Source organism: Pavona decussata, unplaced genomic scaffold (assembly GCF_977016875.1).
Source record: "Pavona decussata unplaced genomic scaffold, jaPavDecu1.1 SCAFFOLD_128, whole genome shotgun sequence".
In the NCBI taxonomy this organism is placed as follows: Eukaryota; Metazoa; Cnidaria; class Anthozoa; order Scleractinia; family Agariciidae; genus Pavona; species Pavona decussata.
The window spans coordinates 2,307,887-2,324,761 of NW_028145542.1; the positions used below are offsets into that span (position 1 = coordinate 2,307,887).

Here is a 16,875-nt window from a genome sequence, read left to right on the forward strand (position 1 = left end):
ATGTTGTAGTTCAGAAATCAAAATCAAATTGATATTATTTTACGTTACAGGTATTTTTTTATGCATACATGTAACTAACTGATTCTCAATATCCCCCCGCGGGCAAGATTTTGGAAAATATTTTCATTTTAACGAAATAATAATTCAGCCGAACCACTAACTTACAGCGTATTAAGAGCTGTAAGAAATCTTTTCTACTAATTTGAAATGGAAAAAAGATTGAATGAAGGTAAGCTTAACTTGACTTCAGCTTACCTGAAATCACCTGCAACGCTTTTAAAAAACTCATTAGTTTGTAACGGCAAAGGCGTGAATGGAAGTATTATTAACTTCATCTTACCTGAAATCATCCGCAGCGTTTGCTGTTGAGTTTGTTGAAGCCGAGGACTCCGCTCGAAAAACTGAATGAGGACTTTCCAGGTCTTCCAGCACAGTTCTCAACATACTTGTCGTTTGTTTGATTAGGCTGTCTTTAGAAGAATTTTCCATTGCAACGAACCATGTACTGTATCGTACATGCAACGAACTGCACGTGTTACTTCATGTATCAGCACTTGTGTGTGCCCCACACTGGTATTAAATCGAGGCTACAATTTTCATGTTAAAACGCTGACCAAATGAAATGCAAAGTACGATGGAATGTTGAATACGGCCGAATGCTCGGTACGATCGAATCGAATGCTGTTTCCTTTGAGGTGCGGTAGATTATAGTGTACGATCGAATGGCATACGGTTACGATCGAATGGCATAAAGCTCACGAACAAATAATATGCAGCACTATCCAACGGAATGGAGGTTACGATCCAATTGCATTTTTGACCCGAATGCCTCTCCATACATATGTCTCTGTTTATATTGCTAGTCATAACATATCACAGCGACAAACAGTTATCGGTGAACTTTTAATGCTAAAAGCCAATAACAAGTCTTTCAAGCACTTCGTTCATCGTCACCAAGTCTTCATAATTGTGGAGAAAGATCCATTTTCCAGTTTATCCAATAACCTTTCATTTTCAAGCCTACAGAAACGTGGTGTTTGGAGAGAAACTTAGAAAAAATGAACCTTTGTTGTTCGTTTCTGGGGCACGTTTCTCGAAAGTCCGGTACTGACTTATCGGGCCCGATAAGTGTCTTTGGCGATCAATGTTTCTTAACAGAAACAATTTTTGTTAGCTTTGAATACTAAATTTTAAAATCTTATAATTCTATGAACACATTGGCCAAGTACAATGTCTGTAATCAGTGTGTTATCAGCAAAAAAACGTTTCAAAATATACCTATCGGGCCCGGTAAGTTACCGGGACCTTCGAGAAACGGGCCCCTGGTTTTAATAAAACATTAAATTCCGAATATAACCACCCCACCCCTCCACGCCGGAAAATACCTGACCGTAAAATCCTTTGGATAATAAACCCATGGACTGTTAACGTTTGCTGTTTGAAGCTGTAAGCTGAGTGTCTCAAGATGTTTTTATTGTTAAACTAAAAATTGCTGCCATGGTATAAAAAGGTACTTTGAACGCTTACGAATGACGTTCTCTTTTAATAATTACGTTTGTTCATTTTCCTTCTTTACTTTCATTCTTACTGTTTAGTTATAGCAACAAACTAAAGAACACCGCACATATTTCAATTGAGGCATGTTCATGAAAAGAAACCTCATTCGTTTGTCACTCGATAGTAGACTTTCAAAATAAAGATTTTCCGTATTCTGGAGTTGTTTATAGGCTTATTTAACGACCCCGTCGATAAAACGTCTTTTACAAAGAAGCAAATCTTTTCGTTTTCTCGTGTGGCTGAGCAGTTTTCTATCACTCAACTGACTTTCTTTCGGCTAAACTCGCTGACTGCGTGTGTAAAGATGACTTCTCTTGCCCAAGCTTGATGACTCGGTATAAAATTTAGGTTATCACTTAGGTTTACAACACTTCAGCATTTGAATAAAACGATAAATCGGAAAATAATCGAAGATCGAAGCGGGTTGCATAATTACATGAATCAAAGTAGCTCAAGGTCTTACACTCGTATATGCACAACAAGAATTTATAATAAAAACATACAACTATACACGTTAAAAGTATGTTTAGCTGCATAACATTTTATCGTCAATGATCGGCCTGTACAAGTGTTACGACCCTGTAATGAACAGCCACTTAGATGCCGCTTTAAACTGAACTACCGATACAAAATACACAAACCATTTCGTATCTCTTTACTTGATAAATGAAATATTTTTCTGATTGTATTCTTCGCTGCTTGTCTGACTTCTGTGATCTTCCAACAGTAAAGAATTGTATTAAATGACGAGTTGAAATAAACTAATGTTAAAGTAAATTGCATCTAGGAATTGTAGATGAAGACGGTTCACCTCGAATTACTCCCTAAATTGGCAACTGCCGAGTTACTAAAGTAAATGGTAAATAAGAAAAAACTAATATTAACTCCAACAAAAGTGCAGTGGACACTGTCTCTCTGTATCGTGCAATGTTCTGTGGAATTTTTTGGTTTTAGTGTCTTGAATATTATCTTGAACGTGTGCTTGATGATGACGCAGCATCAGGAAAATCCTTGTGTAACAGAAAATCGAGGTAACTAGACACAGTGGTACAATTGTGTAGTTATACCATGATGACATTACGTCATTCCAAAGGACCACTATAGAACCCACAAGGGAGAAAAACCAAAAACCAATGACAGCTTCATATGTTCGTTTTAAAGTGACAATTTGTCTGTATCTGTGCCCTAACAACAGGGCCAGAAGTCTGTCCATGCTTTTGGTAGACAATGGCAAAAAAACTGTAATTATGATCATCCGGCTGAATGTAGTCCTGAGAAGGACTGTTTGTGGGGACTTTGACTAACGTTTCAACAACCTGAGTGGAAGTCATCTTCAGAGTCAAGACCTTTCTCACTCGGCGGCCATGTTGAGTCTCAGGAGCCTGACCTCGATCCGCAAAAATTAGTTCCCGCAGAAAAAGAAACTAAACACCCGCAAAAATAAACTCCCTTCTTTTAAATTACAAACTCCGCTTTTCATAGAATTGTGCCACTGGGCGATATACATTGAACTTAAACAAGAACATTAACACGATTTTCCATTGGAAAAGGTAACTCAAGCTGCCAAGAGTAAAGCAATTCAGTACATTAGATTGGCACGAATTGGTCTTCTGAAGGAACGCACAGACTCGAATCGTGCAGGAGACCAACCATGTTCTGCTCTAATGGCGCTTCTGCTACCGGGCCTACACAGAACAGGCCGTTCCCAGTTAGGTGTCAAAGTTGTATATTAGCTACATCTTTCACTCGAAAGCCCCTCTGTATGCCTAGAAAGGTTCATTTCATACATACTGAGATTTACAGATAGAATTGATCTGTTGAAAACCCGGTTCGGAAATTCTCGCAGCCAATGGCAACAGCGAAACGACTTTCTCACACGTGGGAAATCCGTTTCGTCCAATCAGAGAGCGGCATTCAAAAAGCATCAACATTTTCAATATGAATGAGTGAACGTGGTAGCTTTGGCGTATTTTTGTCGATTGCACTAGCTTTTCTACGGCTCTAAATTTCTCGCTTGCCGGGATTTCGGCTTTTTCGCAGGACATTTCTAGACGAGTTTAAAACATTCTGATAAACAGCTACTGATGACTGAATGTTCTGGCATTGGTGGCTGAATGTTCTGACAATAGGTTCAAACCTTTGGATAAACCCATCCGGCGGAGAATATATTACCGACCAAGAAAACAAAACACTCGAGCAAAAACGCAGCGGGATGTGAAGCTACTTACTCAATTTCTGCTGGAGAAAAACGAACAAGGAAAAATTGAAGAAATTTAACCAGAAGAGCTCAACCGCTACGTTAGTGAATTCATTGTTGGTGTGAAAAGAAAAGATGGCCAAGACTATGAACCATCAAGCTTTCGAGGGTTGTTTTCAAGAGTTCAACCGGCATTTAAAAGAACGCAAGTACTCAGCGAGTATAATATTATCGAAGACATTGCGTTTGATCAAGCAAGAAATGCCTTTACGAAAAGAATTCACTCGGAATCTCAAATGCCGAAGCTTTGCCAAACACAGTGTGGCTTTTCATTTTAGCTTGAGAGGCTGTGAAGAACATCGGCAGATGACTTAGGTGGCGACGTGCAACTTCACATGGAAGCTGACGGAACTGAATACTTAGAGTATTCTCAACGGCAAACGAAAACTAGAACGGGAGCTGAACCTCGTAGTGCCTGGAGCAGTTAAACCGAAGGCTTTCGCACCATCATTGACAAACGGTCCACCCGAAAGAGATCCAGTTGCCGTTTACAAGATTTATTCCGAAAAGCGACCTGACGAAAATGACTAAACCTGGTGCGCCATACTATCTCGAAATAAATTCCACAAAAAGTCGTTCGTCAAAAAAAAACAACAACAACAACAACAACTGTGCTTTAAATCACGTGCAAATGGGTCAGAACAAATTGAACAGTTTGATGAAAACCATGGCGGAAAAACAAGGCCTTTCAAGTAAACGTCAACGACAATCACAGCACTCGAAAACGCATTTTTGAAGTAACGTGATATTTTCGTGTACTTTCATTATAACAATAAAACACTTGTGAGCTATGTGTACATGTTTAACTTAACCTGTTCAGCACGGAAAAATCTCAGTATGTGTAAAACAAACAAATTACAGCATAGAAAGTGCTTTGTACGGTGTTTGTGCACTCGTTGTTTTGTATCAGAAATCGAACGAGTAAGCGCAGCGAACGAGTGAGATTTCTGATACGTCAACAGCTCGTGCGTAAACACCGTACGCGCGCACTTTCCATGAAGTAATCTTTATTTCAGCTACGGTATTTCAAACATTCAAACTGCTTTCTTATAAAATAATTTACGGTAATACCGGTCATGGCAAACCTTATGAACGAAACAGTGTTTGGCTGTGCATGGTAGGGGTAGGCTTTTTGTTTTGTTGTTGTTCAGTCCCTTTGCGCAATAAGGTATTACAGTGATATGCCTCTAATATGTAAGTAGAGTGAACTGTGACTCAACTGACCGTACAATAAAAGTTGGAAATATTCAAATTTCTTCCACTTAAATATTCTGCTGCTTGAACAGAGCATCGCAAAAATTAGTTCACAGCAGAAATTTCAGTTATCTCGAAACGCAATTTGTCTATCCGCAAAATAAAACTCCCGCAAAATTTTCGTCCTACACGGTATTCTCCTGAAACTCAACATGGTCACCGAGTGAAAAAGGTCAGAGTGGCGTTTGTTTTATGTTAGTAAACCAGCTTTCCAGAGGGAGTCGTTGATAGTAATTTGTACTGTAGGTAATGCACTTGGCAGAGTCCCAGTCTGTGGTTCGTTTGTAAATGCTGCTCAGCAATGTGATTGTTAATATCACCATTTCTAGTTGCTCGTTTGTGTGTTCAGTCAGTCGTACGTTTAAATTTCTGTCGGTCTCACCAATCTAAGTGGCCTGGCAGTTGCAGCATTTGATCTTGTAAACTTCTCCCCGTCTGCGGTCCGGTTCGTCTTTGTCCTTTACTTTCGTCAGTGTTGTCGAAAAGTAGTAAAAGGATTTGTGTGCTATACGGATGTTGTAGGGTTGTAGGATCCGTGCGATAGTCTTAGAAATGTCCTTTACGTAAGGTATAGTTACAGTAGTTACAGGAATCGCGCCGTTGTTTGTGACGTTAGGTTCAGTGTTTTTGGAAGTGTGACGTCTAACAAAGTTGGTTATAGTTGTTTTTGTTGAAAACGTTGTCTAAGTAGTTGTTTTCGTGTGCGAGACTGTCAGATGAGTCACAAACCACTTGGGCTCGCCTTGTTAAAGGAAACCTCCACTCTCGAAACATGTTAACGTTACATTATTGAAAATACAATTTTCTTTGAAATTTCATTGGAAAACATGAAAATAATATTTCAGTGTCGGAAAAAAAACAGAATTTGATTATCGGGTATTTTCGCTTTTAAATTTCCCGCCCGCCGCCATCTTGGATTCCATGACGTAATAAGGCTGCTCAATTGTTTGACACAAAAGAACTTCTGCTGAATAACAATAGCGGCAACACTACATGTCAAAAAATTCAAAATGGCTGCCCCCAGGAAATTTAAAAGCCAAAGTTGTCGATAATCATATCTAATTTTTTACACACTTGAATGTCATTTCTACGTTTTAGACAAAAATTTAGAATTAGACACTATTTCCAACGCCTACCCGTCAATTTGTTGTGAGAGTGGAGGTTCCCTTTAAGGTCTTTATGGTCGTTTCTTTGTGAGAAGTAAGGTTATAGGATGACTGGTCCAGTAGTCTGTCAGTATGTGTTGGTTACCTGTAAACCGTAGTTCTTAGTTTGTTGTCATTTTTGTCACGGGTAACTAAGCAGTCTTGAAAAGGTATGTTGCCATTTTCTACGATCTCCTTAGTTAACTGTATGTCAGCGTTCTGTCTGTTAAGGTATTCGTGACAATCGTCGATTTCTTCTTTGTGTACTGCTGTAGAGGTGTCGTCTACGTACCGTAACCTTCGCCTAGTGCCTAAAGTTTCCCGAGAATTCATAACTTTTTACAGAAGTGATGTTTTATGGATATTATTTCACATCGGGTTTTCATACAAACATTGTTATTTCAAGACGTGTTTGCCTACCCATCAAGATGGCTTCCAAAACCGTGATAAGGTCTATTCGTAATCTTTTAGCCGAGAGTGATAATGGAGTGTCCGCGCTTAAAGCGTTAAAATATACAACAATGTATGGCTTTTTTTTGTAATTGAATCTTAATTGTCTCTGGGAAAATGCGTGGTTATCCCTAATTTTTTTTTTATGTCAACTGCCCTTCCTAAGACCTGTCCTTCCTTTCCTGTAGAGTCATAAACCGCGCAAAAATATCTTGAGATGTGAGATGCTATGAGATGTGCGCAGAACGTATGCGCAATAGAAGGCATTGTCCTCGAGCAATTGAATTATGACTGACTTAATTATGATTATGAGCCGCGGGATAAGCGAGGACTGTGCATCCCGCACATAATCCCGACCCGAAACGTTATCGCCAAAGTAAAAGCCTTGAATCAGAAATCTCAGTGTACAGTAAAATGCCCGCTTTTCCACAAGTGACACTTTAATAGGGCGCACGGAAAGTGAATTTGACTAAAGCACGTGTACTGAGCCGAAAACTACTCTGTTGTTAACATAAATTCTAATCACATTGAAATACCTTGAGAAACATTCTAATCTACGCTAAAAAAGGCCTGGGATTATTTTGAAGGTTTTGATTTGAATATTGCGTCTAAAATTTGCTCGCTTACTTTGCCTCAAAACAAGCCTGCAAATTTTCCCCGAGGGCAATATAATGAGTGACCAGTTCCGGCTCTGGCAATGTGTCCGAAGCTGTGAAAGTGAAGAGATGAAACATCAACAAAATCTACAACTGTAAGAGAAAATCAGTGAATAGAACACGTTCTGAAAATACCGTAACGATATAATATAGGGAATACTTGAAACACTTGGTCGAGTGCCTATAATTGGACGAAAACATATTGTTCTCGAGCTAAATCTTAGAACTCAAAAAGCGTCAGCGTTACTCAAGGGTTCCAATGAATTGGAACAGATAGTTTTGCTTACTCTCTAAGGAGAGAAAGAGCTTTGCATTGGCGACAGGTTACAGCGGGGAATAAAATACTTCCTTATCTCTCCCTTTGTCCATCTTTGAAACGTTGCAATCCGCATACTGTATTTCAGCACGTCTTGGAGAAAGGAAGGGTTTTTATGAGGTGAGGGGGGGGGGGGTTAGGGAGTGGAGGACTATTGTAGAAAGTTTAATGTTCTTCTTAACCTTGACTTACCATATCATATCTCAATATCAAGAATCGGAAACCATAAATTTTTTTCAGACCGTTAGACCTTTGAAATGCAGTCGACCAGACTTGTGCAACAAGTGGGCACATTTCCGGGCCGGCGCAGTTTTATATGGTGCGATGAATGGTCTACCAAATATTTAGGGAGATTAGACGCAAAGAGCGGTTTCCGTAAGTGTACCTCTGTGGTAAAACCAAAAACCAAGTTAATTACTACTGCGACTCTCAACAGACGTAAATAACACAGTGAATCAATGTAAACTTACTGACAAGTAGTTGCAACTGGCAACAAGCGCTGGGAAACGGGTGCAAGCAACTGAAACGAGTCACATATTGTTTTTGGTCAGTTCTAATTGGTTGAGGAAGTGGCGCCAGATTTCTAAGCCAATCACAAGGCGCAGAAGAGTAAACAAAATCATGTTAGGACACACAAACACCTACACACAAAAACTCTACCAAAAGATGCAGATTTCAGAAAGAAAAAAAAAAAAAGTCGCAAGAAATGGTAGCAGCCATTGCAGAAAGGTTGACTTCGAATACTCACCCAGGAATACTGTGCTCCGTGACTTCGCCTAGATGACATTTAAAAAAGAAAAGATCGAGTCGCCTAATTACACTGCAAACGCGACCTATCGTTAAAAGCTTCCCTTTCATCTATTACTTTTATTATTATTATTATTATTATTATTATTATTATTATTATTATGTGCAGCTGATTAACGTATAGATGCTAAAATAGAACCACATAGGGCGCGCAGCGTAACCTATGCGATGTGAGGGAACTACTAAAAGAAAACTGCTGAGTTAAAAAAAAAAAATGGCGATAAAAGATAAAAATCTAATAGACAATCTAAAGCTCTCTGATACTAAAACTACATTGAAGTCTTATGCTATTCCCACAGGGAGAGTCATGTGACGGTAGCTTTGAAAGTTCTCACTATGTTGAGAGAACTTGAGATGGTAGCCTTCTGCATCCTTCTTAATACGTCATAGCCCCTGCTGCCAAAGAGCTTCCTCATTGTCAGGTCTACATCCCTTGACCATCCCCTCAGAACATCGATGATGATGTTACATTGTTCAACGTCACAGACAGGGTACTGCTTCTTCAGCTCGTATCGCAGTGGCACGCACTTGACCGTCTTCTCATCGGACTTCTTTTCCCGATTCTCCATCCACGGACAGGACATCTCCACAGCCCAGACATTATTATTATTATTATTATTATTATTATTATTATTATTATTATTATTATTATTATTATTATTATTATTATTATTATTATTATGCGCAGTAAAACTATCTGTATGCACAGTATAAGAAGCACCACAGGGCGCCTAGCGTAACCTGTGAGGCAAGCGAAACTTAAAATATCACGTAAATAAATCAATAAAATATATATACATATATAAAAAATATAAAATATATAAAAATATATAAAAGCCATAGTCTAAAAATATAAAACATATAAAAATATCTAAAAGTCATAGTTTATATAAAAATGTATAAAAGTAGCTGGCTATTCATGGCTGCTCTATCAATCTTGGTATTATAAAACATCATGTTACTACTTTGAAAGTTCTTGCAATGTTCAGCGTCGCCGATAAAACCGCCTTCTGCATTTTCTCTAGGACTAAAGTAGTCTTCCGCCCAACCAGTGATCGCACACTAATCTCTGTCTCGTCCGACCAGCCGCCTAGCACATCCATGATAATGTTATACTGGTGCACCTCATATCCTTTATATTGCTCCTTCTGTTCCCACCTCAAGGGACCATACTTCGTTGTTTTGTCCTCGCTCTTCTTTTCTCGATTACTAATCCATGGACGACTCATCTCTATGGTCATGACTTTCTTGCTCTCATGATTCACAATCCTCGCATCGACCCGGTTGGCTCGCACCTCCTGATGATCTGCATACACAGGTACATCCCACCACGCATCTACTTGTTCTGACTTGTACACCGACTTTGGCATCACTGGCGAGTACCATGGTGGTACTTCGTCAAGAAGATCTTGGTCACGTAGGAGCTCGTAGAACAGGACTTTTAAAGCCATGTCTGAGCAAATACTAGTTCTGAGCTAGTGCAGAACACCCGGCCAGAATGTGCGGGACACTTTCTTGGGCATGACCACATAGCCTACACTTCACATACCCGGGACAACTCGTGTGTGTCTTCTTACTAGAGTATAGCTTTGTGGGCAAAAGTTGCTCGTACAGTTCAAAGACCCCGGCAATAGTGTGCGAGGGGGATGATCTCCATTTGTTCAGCCAACTGAAACACTCATTCTTGCACAGCTGTAAATCAGACTTGCTCTCAGTCAGCAACTTTCCCTGCCATTCTAGTCCACGTACTTCCTTCTCAAACTTCTTCTCCACACATTCTTTCAATACTTCCTTGACACGGAACGATGGGATAATCCCCCCGTTGCTCATAGCACCTACAGGATCTGGGTGATCAAGGTGTAAGTTGACGCCCAGATCCTCCGCAAACTTTGCAGCAACTAACGAACTATGCCCCAGTAACTCAGCTCTCTCCTCGAACTCCCTCACCATTTCCATAGCCGGATCTTTGTTCTCATACAATCTAACCGCTGCTTTGATCTTGGTCACTTTATACTCCGTTTCTACCGCACGTAAGCCTCTCCCGCCCTTTTCTCTTGGGAGGTACAACAGGGACGTAGAGCCACCAGGGTGTTTCTCACCGTTCTCCACAATAATCTTGCGCGTTTCCCTGTCTATGGTCTTCAAATCTGTAGCCGGCCAGCGCTGAGTCCACATCAGGTAACCCAACACAGGCAGGGCAAATTGATTAGATGCCACAACCCGATTATAGTCTGAGAGGGGACTGGACCAGATGACTGACAATCGGCGCAGGTACTCTCTTGCTGCCAACTCAAGTGCCATCTTCTCTTCCTAAACTAAGGTTTCAAGAACACCCAGAAACTTGTACGTTCTTCAGCTCCAGCTAGATCTCTTCCAGAACACTCCTGGGAGTGGACCCCTCTCCTTATATGGACAACTGCACATTTCCTTGGGTTCCATCGAAGTCCGATGTCTTCCAAAGCAGCTTGTGTCGACTCCAGAACACGGTTCAGCTTACTTTCGGACGCAGCAAATACCCTAAGATCATCAATATACCACAAACCAGTTACTCTGGCGCTGATCGGTTTCGATAGCTTGTATCCCTTGGAGGCGCTAACCTTCCAGGCAATAGGGTTCAAACAGATCGTAAACAGCCTTGGGCAGAGCGCATCTCCCTGTGGTAAACCCTTCTTAAACACAATCGGCTCAGAGACTTCCTGCCCATGCGCTGTGTTAGCCACGATTCTCGTATTATTATTATTATTATTATTATTATTATTATTATTATTATTATTATTATTATTATTATTATTATTATTATTATTATCATCATCATCATCATCATTATCGCCGTTCCAAGTTTTAGTAACATCCCTTTGCCGTTCGCTTCCTTTTTTGCATCTGGTTTGCGATATAATATAAGATTCTAATAAGTCCATGGACTGTTAAGGTTGAATGTTTTAAACTGTCAACTTAATATTTCGAGATGTTTTTATTGTTAAACTAGATCAATTATAAGCCCCAAAAAAGTTCCAAGTCTTTTGAATGCTCATAAGCTCAGGGTTTATATTCCAAATTTTACGGTAAATCTATCGAAAGTCAACTTTCCGTTCCATCATCATCATCATCAAATCTCCGCGCGCCAGTAGGCGCATAAGGCCGACACATTCTCTGACCAACACTCTCTGTTCCGTGCCGCCGCCTTGGCTACATTCCAACTCTTCCACCCCGCCTTGTTTCGCTCCCTCTCCACAGTCCTTCTCCAAGTGGTCTTTGGTCTTCCTCTCGCCCTTCGTCCTTCTGGAGTCCACCCCAATGTTGTAAAACAGTCGCTTTCACCCTCTCTCCTGATTACATGTCCTAACCAGTTCCAACTTCTTTGTCGTACCTCGCAGCTTATTTCATTGATCTCTGCCACCTCAGCCACTCTCTTGTTCGTTATTCTTTGCTGTCATTCTTTACTGAAATTTGCGTTCCGTCTCACTATTAAAAACATTGTGTAATGAATTCGAAATGACAGATGAATTTCTCTTTTTTTAATTGAATTACGATTATTAATTTTTTCATTTTACTTTCGTTTGCAAATCAGTTTTCAGAAACAAGCCCAGAATCCATAATGCCTCGACTGTACAGTGAAGACTTGAGATGGCGGACAATATGGATTCTGAGCCTTTATTGAAATTTATTGGGTATTTCCCAGACTACCTTTCGGCATGGTCACGTACACTTTTACGCTTGTTTTGGACAATCTTTGCCGAAACAGCTGTAGACCTCCAGTTAATTCTGCCGAGCAATACACTTCTTGGTATGATTTTTGGATGATTCCGTCTCCAGTAACGGTTTTCCTCGCCATGTTACTTCAGTGTGTGGTGGTGTACGAGCAATTCAGTTTTTTTCGGCTCCTTTATATATTAAATATTGACCACAAAATGTCTTCACTATGTCAAACTCATTTCAATTTAACTTAGCACGTTTATTAAAACACTGACGGCAAAATGTCTTTGCTATACCAAACTCATTTCAAGTTAACTCAGCATATTTACTATGCCTCTTTGATTGTCATCTCACTACCATCCAGCTGTTCACTTTAAGGAAGTCGAAATTCAAAATTTCCTACTACATTCTGCTTAACGTAGAAGCTGAAATGCCCTTAAATTGTAATTATGAGCCCTTGGTTTAAGTTCGTTCATTGGTCTTTTTAGCGACTTATTTTCGGAGAGCGCTTGTTTTAGGAGGCCGCTGATTGTTATAAGAGATAATTATGCGTGAGCTTGAGAAGAAACAAAACTTAAAACCCCATGAAATAATCATAATATTTACCGCTTAAAACATCTAACATTAAAAGTCTATAAGCTAATATTCATGAGGGACAATTATCGGAGGAATATATTCCCGACAAATTTTACGAGATTCTCTTTTGATGGACTTATTTTCTCAGGGACTCATGTTTGTAATTTTATGGTGATACCAAGATATAGATGTTGTATACTTATTGTGAGGGGGAGGGAAAAGATTTGAATTCTAGAAAAACATTGACCTGTTTACAAGCAAATTAATCCTCAAAGATGGTTTTGGTAGATATTCATATATTTCTGTTTATATTGCTAGTCATAACTAGTCACAGCGACAAACGGTTTATTGATCAACTTTTAATGCTAAAAAAATTGATTTCAAGGTATTATAAAGTATGTTTAGTAAAGTATTGTACAAGTGTTAACCTGGGAATAAACAGCCGCTTAGATACCGCTTTAAACTAAACTACCGATACCGACACAAAACATTTCGCAACTCTTAAAGGGGAAGTATCATGGGGTTTTTGGTATCTTTTGTTAAAAATGATGAAATAAGATCTTCAATCACCTGCCAAATAATTCTAGGACGACGAGAGGAAAGAAATCCACTCAATTCTTGAAAAGAACAACTCGTGATCTGTTCTTGCGCATTTTGGAAACAAAAAAGCGCGAAGTTGAAAAACATAAGCCTAACATTTTTCAAGTTTCATTCCACACCGGCCTACTCTGTCTCTGACCAGAGGCACTAATCGACAGTTTTATTGTACTGGTGTGTGATTATTTGTGAGAAACTTGACAATTAATTCTTTGTTTCTGCTGACAGACAAACATTTTTGGGGTTTGAAATGACAGCAAATTTGCGCAATACTTCCCATTTAACTTGATGAACAAAATAGTTTTCGAATTGTGTCCTTCGATGCTTGTCTGACTTTTGTGATGTTGCAGCAGTAAAGAATTGGGGCTTAACTAGGGGATACCCCGCCACTCCAAAACTAATCATGACGAGTTGAAATAAACTAATATTAAATTAAATTGACTATAAAAATAAGCGAAAAAAACGGGACGACGTTTCGGTGTCATCCTGGAAAAACCATAATCAAGTAAAGAATGCAACAGAAAAGACAATTTATAGATAAATTAAAGATGTGAAATAGAATAAATTGAATTAAGACTAAAAGTAATTGTCCGGTGTTCATTCAGAAGGTTTCATAAAATGAGAGTTATGTCCGTTAGACAGATAGTTTCGCGCGAATGGGGTCTGACTAGGTGTTTAGACTCGGTTTTTTCTTGCGGATCCAAAGCATTTCAAAGATTAAGCAATCAAGCTTTCCCTGACATTTCTTTAGGATGGTGAAGTTGCTTGTCATGTCGCCAATTGTGTCAACTTGGTGATTCAGTTCTTTAGGTGTTTCCCGATGGCGGAGAACCGATGTTCATCAATGCTTTGGTGAAGGTGACGGCTGATATAGCCGACGTAATCTGCATCACACGGATCACATACAAAGTGATACACAACACACTGTTGATTGATCACGGGTGGCTTAGGCTCCTGCACTTTCAGATCGTCACCAAGTCTACGGCTTCTGAAAACTGGCTGTAGAATGTGGTCAATTTTGTTGCTTAAGTCAGATAGATGTTTCTTTACTATGTCAGCTGACCTCTGGTCTTTGAATGGAAAGACTATCCGATGGATGTTTTCAGTTTGAGGCGTCGGTAGCGTGTCTCGCGACGTCACAGGAGTAACGAAGTTTGCGATGGTAGAGTTGATAAGAGAATCTGGGTACTTGAGTTTAGAGAACATCAGTTTGAGGCGTTCCCATTCTGTTGTGAATAGATCCCAGGTGGACAACAAGCGAAAAGCACGCTTTACTTGATAATGGTGCCAGGAGTGACACCGAAACGTTCCGTTCTTTTGCTTATTTTTATAGTCAACTGTATTTCTAAATTTAATCTTATTAAATTAAATTGCAATGCAAAAACTGAAATGTAGCTGAAGACAGTTCACCTCTTGCTGCTTGCTGAATTGCCAACGGGCCCACTAGAATAAATGGTAAATAACAAAAGACTAACTTTAACTGCAACCACGATGTAATGGACACCGTCTTTCTATATCGTGCAATGATCTAAGGAATTTTTTTTCCTTGTCCTTGAACATTGTCCTGATTTTGAGTTTGATGATGACGCAGCCAGAGAAAAATCCTTCCGTAATATTAAATCGAGGTAACTAGGCAAAGTGGTGCAATCATTTTATCAAGCCTCACCAATGTGATCGTTGGAGGGGAAGTTGGAAAAACAAACTTTTCCTGTTCGCTTTCTTTTGTGCATCTGGTTTGCGATATAACATAAGATTCTAATAAGTCCATGGTCAACGGTTGACTGTTTCAAACCGTCAACTTACTATTTTAACATGTTTTTATTGTTAAACTAGATCAAAAAATGTTCCAATAGTATAAAAAGCCTTTTGAACGCGGGTTTATATTCTAAATTTTACAGTAAATCGATCAAAAGAACTTTTCTTTCGGTCTCTCTTAACACATTATCTACCGAAATTATAGACGGCGTTCTCCTTTTATAATTAGGTTTGTTCACTTTTACTTTACCTTCATTTGCAAATTAGTTTTGAATTTTAAATGAAATCAACTCAAAAGGGTTTAGTTAGAACCAAACTAAAGGAAACCCCACATCTTTCGAGTGTGCTTATCACCCGAATATAGACTTTAAGAATTAAACCTCTCCCGTATTTGCGAGTTGTGAGCTTATTTTTCCAAGCGATAAAACGGCAATTACTGACGAAGAAACAAATGTTTTCGCTATCTCGTGTGGCTGAGCAGTTTTCGATCCTTGTCAACTGACTTACTTACGGCTTTAACCCGGTCACTGCGCGTGTAAAGATGACTTCTCTCGCCTAAACTTGATGACTGTTGATAATTTAGGCTGGCACTTAGGCTTACAACACTTCAACATTTGAATGAAACGGTGGATCAGAAAATAATAGAAGATCGAGGCGGTTTGCATTTTTTAGATGAATCAACTTCTTTTGCACTCGTATATGCACAACAAGGATTTATACTACACAGACAACTGCATAATAAAATGTGTTTTGCAGAATAGAATTTTATTTTCAACGATACTGTACCGCAGTGTTAACCTGGGAATGAACAGCCGCTTAGATACCGCTTTAAACTTAACCGATACCGGCACAAAACATTTGGTAGCTCTTAACTTGACGAACAAAACAGTTTTGTGATTGTGTCCTTCGCTGCTTGTCTGACTTCTGTGATCTTCCAGCAGTAAAGAATTGGATTTAATGACGAGTTGAAATAAACTAATGTAGAAGTAAATTGCAACGCTAGAAATGTAGCTGAAGACAGTTCACCTTGAAGTCTTCCCTGAATTGCCAACGGCGCCACTAAAATAAGCGGTAAATAACAAAAAACTAATGTTAACTGCACCCACAGTGTAGCGCACACTGTCTTTCTGTATCGTGCAATGTTCTGTGGAATTGTTTGGTTTGGTTGTCCTTGAATATTGTCTTGAACTTGAGTTTGATGATGACGCAGCCTGAGAGAAATCCTTGTGTAACAGTAAAGCGAGGTAACTAGACACAGTGGTGCAATTGTGTAGGAATACAATATTGATATTAATTCATTCCAAAGGTACACTATGGAACCCACAAAGGAGAAAACCCAGAAAGCAATCACAGCTACATATGTTCGCCTTAAAGTTACAACTTGTCTGTATCTGAGCCCTAACAACAGGGCAAGAAGTCTGTTCACACTTATGGCAGACAATGTCAACAAAGACACTGAACAAAAAAAAAAACCGTTATAACTACTGCAGCTAATGAAAAGCGACAAATATTCCATTGTTCGTTCACCATAGACAACCACATGGTAACAAGAAAAGGTTCCACAATAATACCAACACAGAGATCCGTTATCGCCAGGCTGCGAAACAACAGTTTGGAGGGCGGATGAAGTGACCTGTCCTTGTGAAGGGCGAAAAGGATCAGAGTATTTCCCAGAAATGCAGTAATGGAAAGAAAAATGTTTAACACTGAAAGGATAATCAGCTGGTTGTGTATTCCTCCAGTTAATTCTGCCGTGCAGTACATATGGTATAATTTATGATTTCCGTCTCCAGTAAAGTTTTTCATCGCCAT

General features: G+C 39.4%; 2 pseudogenes; both read right to left on the minus strand.

Moving 5' to 3' along the window:
- Positions 1–9,395: 9,395 nt before the first annotated feature.
- Positions 9,396–10,942, minus strand: LOC146468934 (uncharacterized; annotated as a pseudogene).
- Positions 10,943–15,746: 4,804 nt separating this feature from the next.
- On the minus strand, positions 15,747–16,875 carry LOC146468935 (melanocyte-stimulating hormone receptor-like; annotated as a pseudogene).